Source organism: Scatophagus argus, chromosome 10 (genome assembly GCF_020382885.2).
Source record: "Scatophagus argus isolate fScaArg1 chromosome 10, fScaArg1.pri, whole genome shotgun sequence".
In the NCBI taxonomy this organism is placed as follows: Eukaryota; Metazoa; Chordata; class Actinopteri; family Scatophagidae; genus Scatophagus; species Scatophagus argus.
The window spans coordinates 9686478-9703440 of record NC_058502.1 but is presented as its reverse complement, the minus strand read 5'-3'; the positions used below and the strand labels follow the sequence as shown (position 1 = coordinate 9703440).

At 39.9% G+C, this 16963-nt stretch overlaps 1 protein-coding gene across 9 annotated transcripts in view; it reads left to right on the top strand.

Annotated features, from left to right (window-relative positions):
• The window catches only part of LOC124065958 (protocadherin-15-like), a 181045-nt gene that overhangs the window by 30581 nt on the left and 133501 nt on the right, over positions 1 to 16963 (top strand). For 4 of the 9 annotated variants that reach the window (XM_046401949.1, XM_046401948.1, XM_046401946.1 and 1 more), the window contains exon 1: positions 2527 to 2792. The exons of 1 other annotated variant lie outside the window; for it this stretch is intronic. The gene's annotated coding sequence lies outside the window, so the exon portion shown is untranslated. Of the gene's footprint in view, positions 1 to 2526; positions 2793 to 16963 lie in introns of those variants that run through there. 4 more of the 9 variants (XM_046401947.1, XM_046401944.1, XM_046401952.1 and 1 more) reach the window with 2 other exon arrangements.

The window sequence follows — 16963 nt, the reverse complement described above, 5'->3', positions numbered from 1 at the left end:
CACAGACAAGTACATTCATATATAACAATGGACACAAGCCCACAGACACACAAATCTGAATATACTCGGTGTCTGTCTGGTGATTTCTCTCTCAGAAGATTCATTGGGTCTCTGAGACAAGACTTTTTTTTTCCCCCAAGAGCGGCATATCCCTTAATCACCCTCTTCTGTGGAGTGTCTTCACTCCTGCCTGAACCCTGGCCCCTGGTTTCCTGTGCAGCAACAGAGACGGCATGAGAGGGAGAATTAGCACTGTGACAGGGGCTGATTATTAGAGAGCCTCTGCTCAAAGCCTTCCTCACACCAAAAACAAGCTAGGCCAAGTGGAGGTAGTGATGACTTAACCCGGATTATCTGCATATGCTCATCCAGGGTCTATGCATGCCAGTTAGAGGGCTATTTTTAAACAAATTTTAGGTGTTGTGAATGATTGATAGACTAAATATGCAATTATCTCATCTTGTTTTGCATCCTAATAATAGGTCTGATGTATCATTTAAAAATGTGCCATGTGTCTTTTGAAATTTTGATTCAGCCAACAATAATGAAATGAGTGCACAGCTAGATTCTTTTGAAAAGGGAGTTGCTACCTCTGCCAGTCTCAAACCCAAAACTGACATGATGTGCTCTCTAATGAGCCTGTGGTCCTGAATTATACATGGTGAAGAGAACCCAAGTATTCATTCAATGAGGACGGTGAGATGGAGTTTAAAACCCCAAACACTAGAAATTGAATCTTTTTGTGTTTAGATTCTTACTGTTCTCAAAGGTCAGGCAAGAACTCCCATTCCACTCTGAATTATACATGTCAGGAGTATTATTTTGAGCGGTGGCTCTTGAGCTTTTTTTGTCCAAGGTATACAGTCCTCAAATAACCTCTATAAAAGTGGATATTGTTAGATCCTGGAATTGTCAAGGGTCAGGTTTGATCTTCTTCTTTTCATTCTTTCACCATGCTTTGTAGGGATAGTAATGACTGTCTGATGTACAGTGTGTCCACCACTTTGTTGTTGTTCAGGCTGAAATATCTGAACAGATGGAGTGCCATGAAATCTTGTACACATATTCATGATTCCCTGAGGATGAATTCTACTGACCTTTGGTGACCTGCTAAACATCAGCATATATGATGTTAGAATTTTGCCTCTAGGAGCCACTACCATGACTGTAGACTTAGATATAATGGAGTCATGGGCAAATTATGACACAATGGGCCCCTGGGTACAGACACCTAACATGTTTTAATTAGAATCTTAGACATTTTGCAGATGTGGTATATTAAATAGCGATGATGTGAAGATGTTGAAAGAGATCTCCGCTGACACCCTCTTGCTTGCGTAAAAAGGTTCATTGCAAAGCAACCCAGCATCAATTACATGCATGTGAGTTAATCCAGGCCAGTAGAATCATACTGCCAAATCATCTCTAACCACCTGCTCATATAGGTTGGTTGTTAATGTGGGTAAGAGATAAAATGTCTGTCAATCATCAACTAACCTCAGTATTATGTTTAAACTGAAAGAGGGGAGAAAAAGACCCTCTTCTCATATGGCATACACCCTTGAACCTAAGACCCCTTTCTAACCCTGATTCCAAGAAAACATTAACCATACTGAACTACAGACACCACACAGACTTAACCCCCTCACTCTATCCTCATTTCTCTTGGGAATTTTAGACAATCCCCTGAGATATTTGTTTTTAGAATCACTTTTATGTTGGTTCACATTTAAACAATCGGTTTTCATTACATTTGTGTTGACAGTGATGATGGACACATTTAAAAGTTTGGGTTTATTATGGCTCCTTGTGTGAGTGTCTGCTTTTGTCAAAAGTCTTAATACATATTGACATTTTGTCCAAATCTCAACAAATTAGATCTGCTGTTTCAGAAATTTAGGTTGATGTTCTCAGAAGAATTTTACTGCTTTTGATGTGTCTTTTGTGAACCAGACCCCCCGCTGTGTCTCTTGCATCTAAAGTTGTTTTATTGAATGTTCCCTGCAACCTTTAGTAGGGACTCATTCAGCACGCCATCTAATTAGAGGCTATTGATAGGAGGGCTTTTTGTTGTTTTGTTGAAGCTGCAGGGAAGAAAAGGCCAGTGATTGTTGCAAAGTGACAGGTGAATCATAGCTATCTGCCTCCAGTGTTATTATTTCTCATCTCCATTCCAACCAGTGCAGACAGACCAGACTAATGTATTTAACTCTGAAATAACTGACAACTGACAGTAAATAGCTTTTGTTGACCTTCATTCAGAAACTACGGGCTCAGCTACCGTGGTGAGAGACTGGCAATGCAGCCCACACACTGAAATAAGTTATGGATCAGTTTGACCTTGATGAGTCTATTTGATGAATTTATCGCATAGGAGAAAGATAGCCTGTCTGTTTGCCTCAGGGGAGGTATACCTGAGTTGGTCAGGTGCATATCTAGCAGATATGAGGTGGGAGGAGGGGCGACGGAGCTTTAGCCGGGCTCACCTTTACTGACCGGTGTAATGAGATTACCTGCTTCACACGTGATATCCACAAAGGGAGGGGGAGGGGACAGAAAGACGGACGGGAGTAAGGGATGAACAGGTCTGCTCCGTGCAGCTTGTTCGCATTACGCACAGGATACAGCCTCGTGGTGAAGCGCCGCTGTGCTGTGGCTAAAGACGCTGGGGCAGCAGAGTGCTGATGTGCCCGTGTAAAGAGGCTGTCGCTGCCCCGCTAGCCGGCATTTGTGGCTTCTTTTTTTCCTGTCCGAAACGGGCTTTTCTGAATTACTTCTGGAGCCAAAACATGGTAAGACTTTTTCTTTTTCTGGACCTCTATCGTTATAGTTGAGGCGCACGAATTCCTACATTGGCGTTTAGGATAAGCGCACATTCTGTAGCCAAATTGACGCCTCTCGGTGTGTAATTTGTCTTTTTTTGACCGGGCAGTAAGAGCTCCGTTTAGGATGTTTGCATTGCCAATATTTTCTTCCGTATCATGTCGATTCCCCGCCGTGAAATGAGTAATCCATTGGCAAGGCACAGCCGTTCACCTCAGCTCTGCCTTGATCTGTGCCGCTGATCTCCGGAGGGTGAAGTTTTCAAACAGTGACTGAGCGCATCAGCCTCCACTTTGGATTATCGAAGGGTGATATCCCTGTAATGCCTGTGCTTGACTCTAAAACGCAGTTGTTTTATTGATTTGACAGACTATGAAGATTCTGACTCTGTTGTTGTTGTTTTGTTTGAAATGAGAGTGATTGGACATTTTATTCTAGCGTGAAACCTCGATGAGTGTGTCACCGCCTGAACCAGCTGACTTTTGCATCTCGAGTCATATGCATATTAATAAGAACGTTTTTATGGAGAACGCGACTGGCATGTAGCTAATAACCTCCCCTGCGACTGTAAGCAGTATCACGCTGCAGGAGGTGTGCTAATGCCCCATCAAAACTTAAATCACTCACTCAAAAGCCTATTCAGATTTTGGTCATGGAGTCAGCTCTTTTTTTGATTTCAGAGCTCATTTTGAAAAGCCCAAATGACTGCATAAGTGAAAAAAAGTGAAAGCTCATGTCTCCCTGTGGTTTTGGGCTGTAACCACCAACTAAGTGTTAGTTCTCCAAGTGGTTCTGGTGAGATTCGGACTGTGATTGAGGCATGTGGTCATTTATTTTGCATGCTATAATAAGAATAATAGTCAAATATAGTATTTCTTGTCAACTAGTAACTGCTGCAAATACACAAAGCTTTGAAACCCATTGCCTGTACACTTGAATTTTTCAACCTGCCTCAAATTTGCCGTGGAACCCTGTAGAGGAATCATGTATGAAACAGTCTAGCTCTGTGTGACTGTTCTTCTTGAGACCTCATGCTCCCACTGACAAAACATTAAAAAAAATTGGCCAAAAGTTACTCAGACTGTTGTAGTTCAGCCAACCTGAATACACTGTGGATGATGGATGACGGACCATCGTTTGTCAAAGTTTGGATAGTGGTGAAGACGTGGTTCCAAAGCTAAATGTGCATGCAGCTAAAGCGCAGGTGTAGTCAAACACAGTCATGGCATTGCCCATTCATCTCAGTATGCCATGTTCTAAATGAAAATTTAAACTTATCTTTTTATGAAATCCCCTTGGGGATATAAACTTTTTGCACTCACAAGTGCGCCTCGGCAGCAGTCAGGAGGTGAACTGGCAGCTTCCCAGCTAGCAGTCAAGCCTCTGTAATATGGTCTGAGCTGGTCATGAGCTGGCCGCTCCCTGTTCTCATGGCTTGTCCTGCTGTGACACATGAATGCAATGGATCTCATTAATGTTGGTAGTAGTTTGCAGTGCGGGTGCAGTGCGACTGTATCCTGTGCTGGTTGCGCCTTAATAAAAGAAATATATAAAATCTTTTTTCAGTCAAACTAATATATTAGAGTTGAGCAATGTTCTTGAAGTGGCCATTTCAGACACAGATACGATCCATCCATTTTCCGCTTATCCGTCAGGGTAGCGGGGGGATTGGAGTCTATCCCAGCTGACTACAGCCGAGAGGCGGGGTACACCCTGGACTGGTCGCCAGTCAATCGCAGGGCAGATACAAATACCATTGTAGGAAAAAAAAAAAATCTAAAGTGAGAACTTCAGGATTCCAAATCCACAGATGAGCTGTTGCCTTTATGTTTGTAGTGTAATGCACAAGTAGTTCAGATGAAGTTTAGATGCTTCATAGGCTCCTTAATTAATAAGCAGTGCTACACAGGTAGTGTGTAATTAGACATCTGCCCCTGCATGTTAGACAGTCAACTCCAAATGGTCTCTGACCATATGTTCACCTAGTGTGTGTGTGTTTGTTTGTCTACATTCATGTCCTTATTGTTCCTTGCTGTTGATTAAAGAGCCCTGGCTGAGAGGAGAGAGAGTTACAGGGTTCTGGACGCTCAACCAACCAGAGACTATTATGTAATTTGAAAAAAATTACAGTCAGTATGTGGATAATGTGAAAATGGCCTCTACAGAATTTTGTGATGCAGTACCTCGAATTATTGGGTATTTAATTTACCAAATTATCCAAAAAGAGACATTCTCATCTCTTATTTTATGAAAAGGTTTTCAGTTTAATTTCCTTAAATCATCAATCAAAAACCCTCATTTGTGAAATATATCATTATACTGATGTAAAAAAAAGACATGTAGGGCTTCATTATTTTTCTTTCCAGACTGATATCTGCATTAAGACCCCAAGCTCTCTTGGGCTTTTTTTTGAAGTCAGCGTTTAGTGGCCATTAGAGGAACTGCATAATACGGTGCTAATGCACTTCAGCTTTGGTGGTGGCTGGTTGATTGATATGAGGTCTTTACCTCTTATGTGCTTCAGGACTGCTAAAAGACATATACCATTTTTATTATCAAGATGGAAGACAGGAAGCTCAAGGCAGCCTTCTCTTTAAGTATTAATAGGTTGCGCTAGAGACATTATAAAATACTGCGGTAACTGAAGTGAACTTGAGGGGATAAATTAGGCAACATTGAATTATTCGTAGAAATAATGGAGTGTCTTGTTCGTACCAAAGGCTAGGCAGGAATGCCTTCAGGGTGTGGCTCATACAGGTGGAAGTTAAAATGAGACTAATGATTCCACTGGGTGGTGGGACTCCACATGATGTAGCAAGTTATCTCGGATGGATCAGCTTGTTGGAGAACCAAATGGTTTTTCATTTTATTCCACTTCAGCATTACCTTTCCATATTGAAATAAAATGCACGGCAGTCCACAGTTACACAGCTGAAGGCACCTAATGCTCAGAGCGCTTTGAGGAGTTTGCAGTCATTTAGTCTTCACCTCTTTATTACATTCACTCACACCAGGCAGGTGTGTGCGTGTGTGTTTGTGACAAAACAGTAATTAACAAGGGATGCAACACTCCCATGACTGACTAATGATCTGATCCTGTCTGTTTCATCCTCGCTTCACGCGAAGTGCATTCTGGTGCTGAAACAAATAAGACTGCACTAATTCTGCAGCCCCTGAGCAGTGAAGGCAGAAAACAGTCTTGGGAATTTAAAAATGGTCTAAATTGTAAATGGTCTTAAGCTTTTAGCGCTGACTTATTATAAAATGTGTAACATAAGCCAGTGCTAGTTAAAGATTGAGGCTGGAAATATCTTATTGTTTGGCCAATACGAAGAAACCCCATTCCCAAGATCATTATCAACAATGTGTTGTCTGCATCAGTTTCCTGTCTGTGGCACTTAACAGCCCACTGGTTGCTACTGAAGATGTAAACAAGTAAGCAAACGTTACTCAAAGAGCAGTAAATAGTTCTTTTGTTTTCAGGCTGTATGCACACATTTGTTGAGCTAGCAAGTGTTTACAGTAGTGGGACCACGTAGAAGGGACTGACTCAAAATAAATAGTGTAATGGTGTGCCATATTGATGAGTCTTTCTGAACATCAGTGGGAGTTGCTTGGCTTTTGCCACGCAGGTAATACTCGCTAGTAGAATTTATTATTATTTGGGTCTTTTGAGTGGATTTGTTGTCAGTAAGAAAAATACAGAATATTGCTTGCCTTCTCCTTTGAGTGGTGTTTGATTCAAACAGGTATGACTCAATGATGTTTTTTTCACAGGATGGTTTATTTTGAGAGAAAGATTTACCTCAGGGGTTAACTGATTTTTTTTCTTCTTTTTTTGGCACCAAGGTGTCTTGTAACAAGTTGTAACTATAACATTAAAGTACTATCACTTTAAAGGTGTTATTGAAAATGTCTTGAGGCAACACCAATAAGAAAATTGAGAGTGAACCAAAACTGTAAAGTTGTGTGCCAGAAAACTGAGACAATGAGCTGAAGGTTGCAGTAAAGTTTTATAAAACTGAGGGGAACTGCAAAGCGTGGTGATAATTATCTGTGAAATTGTCACCATAAGAAATCTCTCTTTTCCATACACATACTACTTCTTATAAGAACATTTCTTTGAGGTGCTTAGTTTCCATACCTGTTCAACACTGTGAAACACCCAAATTTAACCACAAAACTCAGCTCAGAAAATAATTGTGCAAATGGTTATGTGCTTCTCAGTTTCAACTTTTCTCAGACTGAAGAAATTGGATGAGAAAAATGGGATTTCATCATAGTTTAATGAATATTTTCATTACTGTCATAACTTGCTTATTATTCAGCAAATATCACTTTACTGAAATGCACAATGGACACCTCAGGGTAACCATTTCAGCATTATTTGATAAGAGACTCGTGGGTCGTGATGCCTGAAATGATTTGGATCCAAGTGCATAGTGAGAGGAAACACGAGCAAACCTGTTTCAATTTCCAGTTGCAACCCTGTGCTATGATTCAACACCTTTTACCTCCCTGTTTCCATGTGGGAAAGGGTAGGTACTGCACAGCGGGAACACCATTATCAGATCAGCAGCTCAGCATCAGATATCAGAGGAAGTAAACTCTATTTCATCTCCCCCACATGTAGTGGAATGAAATGTGCAACTGGAAACCATCAGTACTAAACCAGTGTCACAGGCTATGAGCATGGAGCTAAAGACAGGCGTGGTGCACGAGACTGACTGATGATCTGATCTCTGTACCAGAGGAATTGTGAATATATAGTTTGAAGGTATCTACTTGCCTGAAATCAGACTGAACTGTCAACTTGTCACACTCTGTTTCCGTGTACAGTTACTGACATTGCCTCTACTATGATTGATTTATGTGGCTTAGGGGATTTGATTCGGCTGTACCAATCATCAGAGACCAGCCTATCCAGCCTGAATATAACATCATTTTAAGTCAACACTGATGCCCAGCCGTGCCAACACACTGGTGTTGCATGGGTTTTAAGAGTGGAGCCAAGTAAAAACAAATTACAATGTTGGGAATCCTGGTGCCAGAGAAAGTAAGTAATTGGATAGGCATTTGGTTTTTATGGGCTGGCAAATCAAAATATTTTCTAATAAGTTTGTTAAAAGTGCTGAAGTATCGATGTTTTTTTTTTCAATACCACATGATTAAAACACACAGTATCTGCATTTGATAGTATCGCAAATAATTAAGTTGTTCCAGTCGGAATTTAAACTCATGTCTGCACATAGAAATGTATTGATACGTAAGTATATGTTTCGAGTATTGTTATTTTTAAACTACTATTGTATTCAGGTTTAAAAGTCTGGCAGCGTGACAACCTTAATTCATAATGAAACAATGGATTCATGAATCATGAAATATTATGTAGGTTTCTATGTTAAAAAAAAAAAAAAAACCATGAAATGATATGGTTATTTACTGTTTATTTTAATGAGCTTGATTCTCCTTGGATCTGGTGCTTAGCCAATCGCACTGATTGGCTAATTTTGAGCACCGCATGGTGCTCATTGGATTGTCTAGCTGTTTCATGTCACTATGCCAGACGAATCAGCATCAGTCAACTCAGTGAAGTGGGTTGATTCAAAGATCTGGACCCGGGGAAGATATCTGTTTTAATTTTCCCACTCTTAATCCTGCTACAGCTGTTCTCATTCCTGTCTGTTACAGATTTGTCACAAGTTTTGCAGGCTCTTGTAAGAAAATGAGTTAAATATTAAAATGTATCATGCAATATGATCTTTCCACATTCAATCCAGTGTCACTGTGCTGTCAGTTCTTTGTTCAAGCCCCCTTCTCACCTTTGTAATTCCTTAAACAAATGACATAGCTAAAGGCTACAATAGAACTTCACATCAGTGTGGATTCTCTTTAAAAACAAAAGAAAAGAAATCAGCACAAGGTGTGTTGGGAGACTAAGTCACTGTTGATAAGCTTAGAGGAGACTGAGGTATTGTGCAGAAGGCAAGCAATAAAACTCAGTGGAGTGTGGGATTTCATAGTTTTTCTTAATTAACTGTAGAACACATTGTAACTAGCTAGTCAACATCTGTTCACGAGTTTCATTCTCCCTTGAAAGGCATTTAGTGGAAATGCCAATGAGATGGTACTACGGGCTGTTTGCTGATGAAGAAGAAGAAATGAAGGAAGAAAAGATTTTGGCCTTTGAACAATTATTGGTTTTCTTTGGAATGAGAAGTTTATTGGAAAAGGAAAATAAAAGAATGTTTGATTGGCATTACACTTCATGCTGAGCCAAAGCAATAAAAACCCTATTTGAAATTAGGGCATTTGCATTATTTATTTGTTTATTGTGACTTTAGTCAACTGGTTGCGGTCCAGTTGTGAGCTATTGACTTGAGGGTGGCTGGCATTACATCTGTGGTGCCTGTCACCGCTGCAGATACTCCCTCGAGCCATGCTTTAAGCTATGTGATGCTCTGCATTGGAAACAACAACAGTGTGTGCTGAAGTTCATGCGTCACATCACTACAATCTAGTACGCCATACATGCAGTTAAAACCATAACATTGAGTATGTTTATAATAAACATACTAAATATAATTTGATTGCATAATTATTTTAAGGAGACAAATGATTATGCTCTACTGTATGTGGAAAAGTAAAAAGAAACAGTATTTTACCTTGTGTTGGTAAATGTACACATGGTAATGATGACAAATTAAATTAACACACCATGATTTGTGATTGGAAAACACAGCAACATGTGAGTGCTTCTTGTGCATGCATGAGAGAAAAAGCAACTGAGCTGAGACTTTGTTGAACTCCCGACACAGCTTCGAGAAAAGCAGCTTTCTTGTCAACCTGCGGGTATCAGTTTTCAGCCCACCTCACAGGTTCTTCACCCTAACCACATTAAACCTTTATTTAAAATGTTAACCTCTCGAACTAAATACCTAAACATAAATCCCATCTACCCCTCTGCCTAAACTTTAGATATTCTGCATCTAGCAACGTTGCTGCACTTGACACAACAAACAAAGCAACTTACTTCCTACCATTTCAATGTTTGCGTGCATCACAGTGGTTTGACTTTCCCCTTCAAATCAGCTGTTTCTCTATTCTGTCTGATTCAGCTTCAGTGTATCGTAGAACGAAGGATGGGGACGTCCTTTGTGTTAAAACATTCAGGTAGTGTCTTACTGTGCTTCCACTGCGCTTTTTTTTTTTTTAAGAATCGTTGTGCCGTGTATTAACCCCCTAATGTTACTCTCAGGGCTATGTTGGCCCATAAAAGACCCATTTCAATACGAATGAGTGCACTTGTGTCTTTTATACCAGCCATTACAGAATCTTTTGATGTATCTGTAGCAGTCAGAGGAAGTTATAGAGATGAGCATTGTGGGATGGCTGACATGCCACTTAAGGAGGCTTTTAAAAGGAGAAGTGTAATTTGCATATCTTGCTTGAGCCCATATGGAATTTATTTACAATTGTGAGCAATGTTAAGAGTAAATGAGACAGTTTTTACAAATCTATACAGTGTGATGCTGCAATTGGATATAGATTTTTGAAATGGATTAAGTGGTTGTCCTGACCTTGGACGACCAGATAGAGAGACCAGATATTTTCACAGTTTTCTCGTGGTCTACATTGCAGGCAAACAGCAAATAGCAATGGATAGATATCAGCCATAACATTAAAACCACTGACAGGTGAAGTTAGTGCAATTAATAAAATCTTTACAATGCAGTGTTCTGTGGGGAAACCAAGGGTTCTAGCAGTCATGTGGGGAGGCCATTGTTGTGGTCCTTGAGACATTCCTGGGCTGATGGCGTGGTGGTGTGTGTCAAAGAACATCCACATGCTAGAACCCAATGTTTCCCCGCAGAACACTGGATTATAAACATATGATTAATATTATTCTTTTTGTGGCTGATGGGTGTATAGTGGTCCACTTACTAGTTATTGTACTGTTACAAGAGTCCTCTGACTCTGTCTGTCAGGTTTTTGTGTTTGAGACTACTTTTTTAAAAAATAACAGTCCAAGCAATACTGGATTTTTGATGTTGATGCTGATATTGATATTTGGCTGAAAACAAACAAAAATAATGGAAGAGGAAACACTTTCTAACAGTATACATTCTGAACATGACATATTACAGCTGAAAAATCACTGATACAGATAAACTGCACATACAAAGCTAATATGAGCCATTGGCACCAATGTGATATGGAGTATTTTGTGTCTTTTTTTCAATGTTGTTGCACATCCAGATCAATACCACATGATTAATAATTCTAAACGTTCCATTTTGGATTTTAGTTTCTGTGGAAGGATTAGTCAATCCATTCTGTGTTGAGGCTTGGGGACAATCCCTGTGACAGTCACAGCCCACACTGTGATTAACAGGGGTAAAAGTCACCCGCTGAGGTGAAAGGCTTACAACAAGTCAAAAACATTCTTTCTTTTGTCTGGCATCAGCTGCATGTGTTTAAGACCATGTGGCTAAGTGGTTCCTATTGTGCTGAGCAGTGCGCCTTGTGACATGGATAGGGCATTGTTGATGCTTAGCAGACATGCGGAGTGGTTGTGGCACCCACATGGACTGGGCTCAGTGAGGGTTTAGAGATTCAGAATGCGGTCATGAGATGACTAAGGCGGAGGGATTAGAACCTCTGAGATCTGTGCCTCACTTGCTCTGAATTAGAGAAAATGAGAGGTTTAGTGGACCACTGGGCTCTGTTGACATTAGATGCAGCTGAATGCATTGTTTACTTTGCTGTGATGCACGAAGGTTTACTTTTCAGCTTCCTGTTGCAGGTTATTCAAAATAATAGAAAGTTGAAGAATGAAAATTATAAATATACTTTGATTTGCAGTTATTGCAAATTGTTATTTTTTGTAACCATAATGGTCGATGTAAATGTTGGAAGTGGTTTGTCCTTTTTGTGTTGGGTTCAATTTTGATTTAGGTTTTAATTTGTTTGTATGGAAGGCCCTTAAATGCATCCAGCAAAACAGAAATATAAATGATTACTTGACTTCAACGGGAGATGGTGCACCCCGCTGCTTTTATTTCTGATACCATCTTTTGACTATCTCCTCGACTGCTGTTTCAAGCCCTGCAGCCATCACTTTCTCCTAATACTTGATAATGCAGTGGCATAAAAGCCAACAGCCCATTACTGCTTATCATCGTATCCTGCTTTACTTTGTAATATCTAATAGCCTGTATCAAAATGTGCATTAATATATGATTCTTCCCTGTTTTTGATTGTAGCTTTTCAGCTGTTTTCTAGGTCGTTAAAACAAAGCAGTGTACACTCACCTGCCCGTTTATTTGATGGTGACAGTAGTGCTGTACGTTTCCCTAGCCTGATCTTTACCAGTTCATACCTACTTCTTGCTTTCCACAGGCACGGTATGGCACACCATAGTCGCACTGTGTCATGCCAAGCAGTGAATGCATGCACTTTTACTATGGCCACAGAACAGTGGAGAAGCAACTCACGCTACTGTGGTCCCAAGTGTCAGAATGGCCAGTTGGGACCAGTTTTCTTCCTGGGTTAATACATGTGTGGCTATTCTATAATACAGAGAAAGTCCCTCTGTATTCAGCTTTCAGGATTTTGTAACTGAATGTCTTTGATAAGGAGGTCATTGTCACTCCTACATTGCTGTATGTGCTACTACCAGTGTGAAGCAGCTGTAGGAAGCGCAAATGTACTTGTTGCTGAGCTAGCAAAGCTTTGTTATCGATGCTATTTTCCGATAGAAATACACTACACGACAAGATGTGAACAACAACATGTCGCAGTTTGGTCAGCCACTCAGTTTTAAATATTGCAGGTAGAAATAGTAGAGAGCAAAACTGCAAGAGCACCATGGTTAGATGATTTGTCTGTTATAACTGTCCGATATATTCTATAGTCTTCATCATCACACTTTAATGGCGATGACACATCTGAGATATCTCCTTATCATGTTTGCAGATATGCAACAGACACTGCAAACACTGGAGCCCTTAGCTCCAGAAAAGTATATTTTTGTCTGGGAAAGTACATTGCATAAACAGGTGCACAAGGTTTATCATGTTCAAACCATCCCAGCCCATCATAATAATCATGAGAGCACTTCAGGTCTGCATTAAGTCTTTCATTTGCTGGTAGCAGCACTACAAAAGCACATAATGGTGTTTATACATTTTCCCATTAGGGTCAGTCTTTCCCACAGAAATACCCAGGCTAAACATCCCAACCTTTACATTTACATTTAGCATCAGCACCAGTCAACTCAGCACACTTCCCCATAGGGAATATGATAAAATGCACCTTGTAACAGAGGTGGGATGAAAATTAAAAAAAAAAAAAAAGGTTGCATAATTAGGGAAACCAAATGAGCACTAACTGGATAATAGCTTTTCATTTCTGTGTCAAGAGCACATTGAGATCACTGCTCCCACAGCCACCCCCATGCACACAATAAGCACTCAGTTGGGAATCTCTCATGTCATAATAGCAGTTACATCATCCTACAGAGGGAAGCACCCGCAGTGTTTGTGATTAAGGACAAACAAGTAAATTAAATTTTCGAACCATCCAGTGGTGATCCCTACAACCCATTTCCAAAACCCTCAAAGCAAACTGCTTCCAATAATGTGAATACTGATTACTTTTGGTGCTTTAGTGTGGTATAATGTAGTCACTCAGCTACAACAGTCTCATAAACTGCAGTATAGCCTTTAAGACCAGGATAAAATGACATTTGTGAAATTATATCAGGATATAAACCTGCAAAGGTTGTTTACCAAACCAGTTATGCTTGGTTGTAACACTTAGACTTTGCATTTATAGCTCTGTTTGCTCTTGATTCATAGGTCAACTGTCTGATCAATCTCAGGTGTTTGTTTTAGTCATATTGTGGTTATCTAACCTTGACTTTTGCTGCTGCCATAAGTGTTTTCATTTCATTGCTGAAAAGTATCTTGTGTTAGCACGTCTTTGATTTGGCCGGGTGTTGTTGTAGCGTTATAATTTTTTATTATAATATTATCATAATATATATTTCTGATTTCATGTAAAAAAAAAAAAAACAATATTTAGAGTAGAAGATTAAAAATGGCCTCTTTCACAAAGATGGATGAATAATTGTGGCAATTACAGCTGTATTTATGCAGCCGTATGTGATATGTTATTATGTTGATGAACGGCTCTACTTCACTTTCTGTTTTTTTCTCCTCTTTGCCCTCCTGAAGCAATAAGTTAAAACTTATATTGTTAGTAAACAGCATTTTGAAAACTTCTTTATTCCCTAATTTGTTACACTATAATGAAAGATCAGAGCAGGCTTTAATGCAGGGAGTGATCACTTAACGTAAACCAATCTGATGTGTGTTAGGGTAATATAATTGCACGGGGGACTCATAGACATTTATTCATCAGAGACATTTATTGATTGAAGTTTGGACCTACTTTTGTTCCATAAGATGAACCATTAATGATGCGCTCTTTCGATGGAAGTAAAACTGAAATTTGGCATTTAGTGTTAAATAGGTGTGTATCATGGCATGGAAAATGGAAAAAAACTAATGAGGTATGAAAGCCATTTTTCATTTCACTGTGACTTTAGAAGCAAATTAAAAAGCTGTTTCCTAAATGAGCTCTCCATTCAGAGGAAGCTGAATCCCCTGGTTCAAACAGCACTGACCAGACGGATTAGTCAACATAAGCATGATGTGTTCAGTTTGCTGATGTCAAGTCCGGTTCACACAATTAATTCTCATAGTAAGCTAAGACGGTCTGGTGCAGCTGAAACTGTGGGGGAGTGTGAAAGGAGAGTCCTGCCCTGCAGTGCAGAGCAGGAGTCGCAGTGTTCGCTCAAAAATCTCCCCTGTCCCAGTGATCGAAATTCCAATGCCTTACAGTAATCAGTTAATGATTTGTTTTGCTGTTTATGAACTGGTGTGGGTGGGCTGCATAGATCAACACAGGAGAGAGGAGAGAGAGAGAGAGAGAGAGAGAGAGAGAGAGAGAGAGAGAGAGATGAGGCTTTAGCACCAGCTGCTTGCCTGGATGTTCAGCCTGAACTTGGTCTGTTAGTTATTTGAATGCTATCTCTAGCTGGTTGTGAGCCATGTGCCAGTCAGCCTGTTAGCTGGGGCTAATCACTCCCATCATTAGAGCCTCTAGCTACCACTGATTACATCTCCCAGCAGGTAATGAATGGTACCCTGCAATGGTCTGGCTCACCTAACCAAGCTGACTGAACATTTGCGTTATTTATTGATTTATTTATTTGCTTTTCTGTAGATTTTGTTGCACATGTATGCACGTGTGCATCTGTGTGTGACCTTGCTTAAAGTCAGGTTTGTTTACATTCCCTTGTGTTGAGTTACACACTGGAGCTGAGCTGCTGGTGTTGCGTTACTGTGACAGGTATGTTACGTGCTTGATTTTGAGGCATGGGGGTCCTCTTCACATGGAGCTCTGGAAACGGAGTCCCATGCTTTCCCTCATTCTGACCCCCCTGCATATACCGTTTCCAGACTAATATATTATTATTATATTTTTGTAAAGACTACTGCACTGTGTGACTCTATTCTAAGACGATAACTCCCAGTATTAGATTTACATGCTCACCACTTTGTGTTCATAATGATCACAGCTATGATGGTTTCATCCTCGCTTCCTGGTTTCCACAGGTCAAACTTTTCTTGGTCAAGACACTAAACCCAAAATTGCTCCCCATGGCCAGGCCTGCAGGGTTGCTCACTTCCATTGGTGTGTGTGTGTGTGTGTGTGTGTGTGTGTGTGAAAGACGGGCAAATTGTAGAGCGCTTGACATTCAAATGCACCTATGTATTTTTGTCTGAACTGAAGTCTGAATTACATCACTTTTAAAAGGGATTGTGCTGTAGAGTAACTGGCTGGCAAGCTCTAAGCTTGTCAAAGCTTCCGTCGGTGATTCTATGAGTCACATGTTTATCCATAAAGTCATCATCGTATATTACAACAAACACACAACATATTAGCATGTTTTAATGTAAATGAAGCACAGACTGTTTAGAGAAGAACAAGCTTTATTTTCTTTTTTCAAGATGAAATTACGAATAACATCTCTTCTATGGTGCTCTGCCAACGTAGTCAATCTGTTGTGCAGATTTGTTGCTGTGGAAACATGAAATTTTTTTTTTTTTTTTTTTGGTTTGGAGCTGTCTTCCAATTTCTGAGTGAATGCCTTTGATAATGGAAGAAATATGCGAACGGTGCGACTTTGGTGGACACTGGGAAGCACTGACATTCCTGTGAATGCCAGGAGTGCTGGCAAGTGTGGTGATAAATATATTACATATAAAATGTTACTTAGCAAGCTGACACACAGACAGCATCAGTATTGTTGTATAAAACGCTGCAAATCAAATACTTTTAATCTCATAAAATAATTCATGACGTGCCAAGTTGCCCCAGTCCATTTTCCATGTGCTTGTTTGGTATTGGAGCCTATCAGAGCATTTTAACTTTAATAGTGTTGACTATAAATCCATTTCCGATCCAATGTTTATTTGAACTTAATGTTTTCTGTGTTCCTGTTCAGAGTGTTGCTTGTGTTTTAAATGTGAATATGACAGGGCACTCTGCTTCTATTATCGTCCAAACTGGGAAGTAATGAGGTTGTAAACATGAGTATTAAACAAATACTCATACTTTGTTGCAGCTTTTGTGATAGCAGATACTTAATTTATGAATCCATATGCTGCTGGCATTTCCCAGGTTTTATGACTTAGATCTTTGCATAATTTATAGTTCCTTGATCAATTGGATGACATGACTGCATTGTTTGGGGACTTGGAGGAGGCACTTATGGTGTAATCTGGTGCTTTTGTTATACTGATGAGTCTGCAGTTTTCATTATCTGCACAAAGGGGAGGAGGTTGATATGAGATTAATGAGGACGTCAAATCTATTGAGAAATGACTCTTTTTTTCTCGAGTTTGCACATGAGGCGCTTGGTTGATGAATGTTGGAAATTTCGAGAAATTCACTGACACCAATCGCTTTCCCCAAACTAGATAAGCTTATTGTACCAAAACTATGAATCTCAGTTCAATAAAGAAACGTCTTTTAGTGTAATGTAGTGCAATGCACCACAAACTAC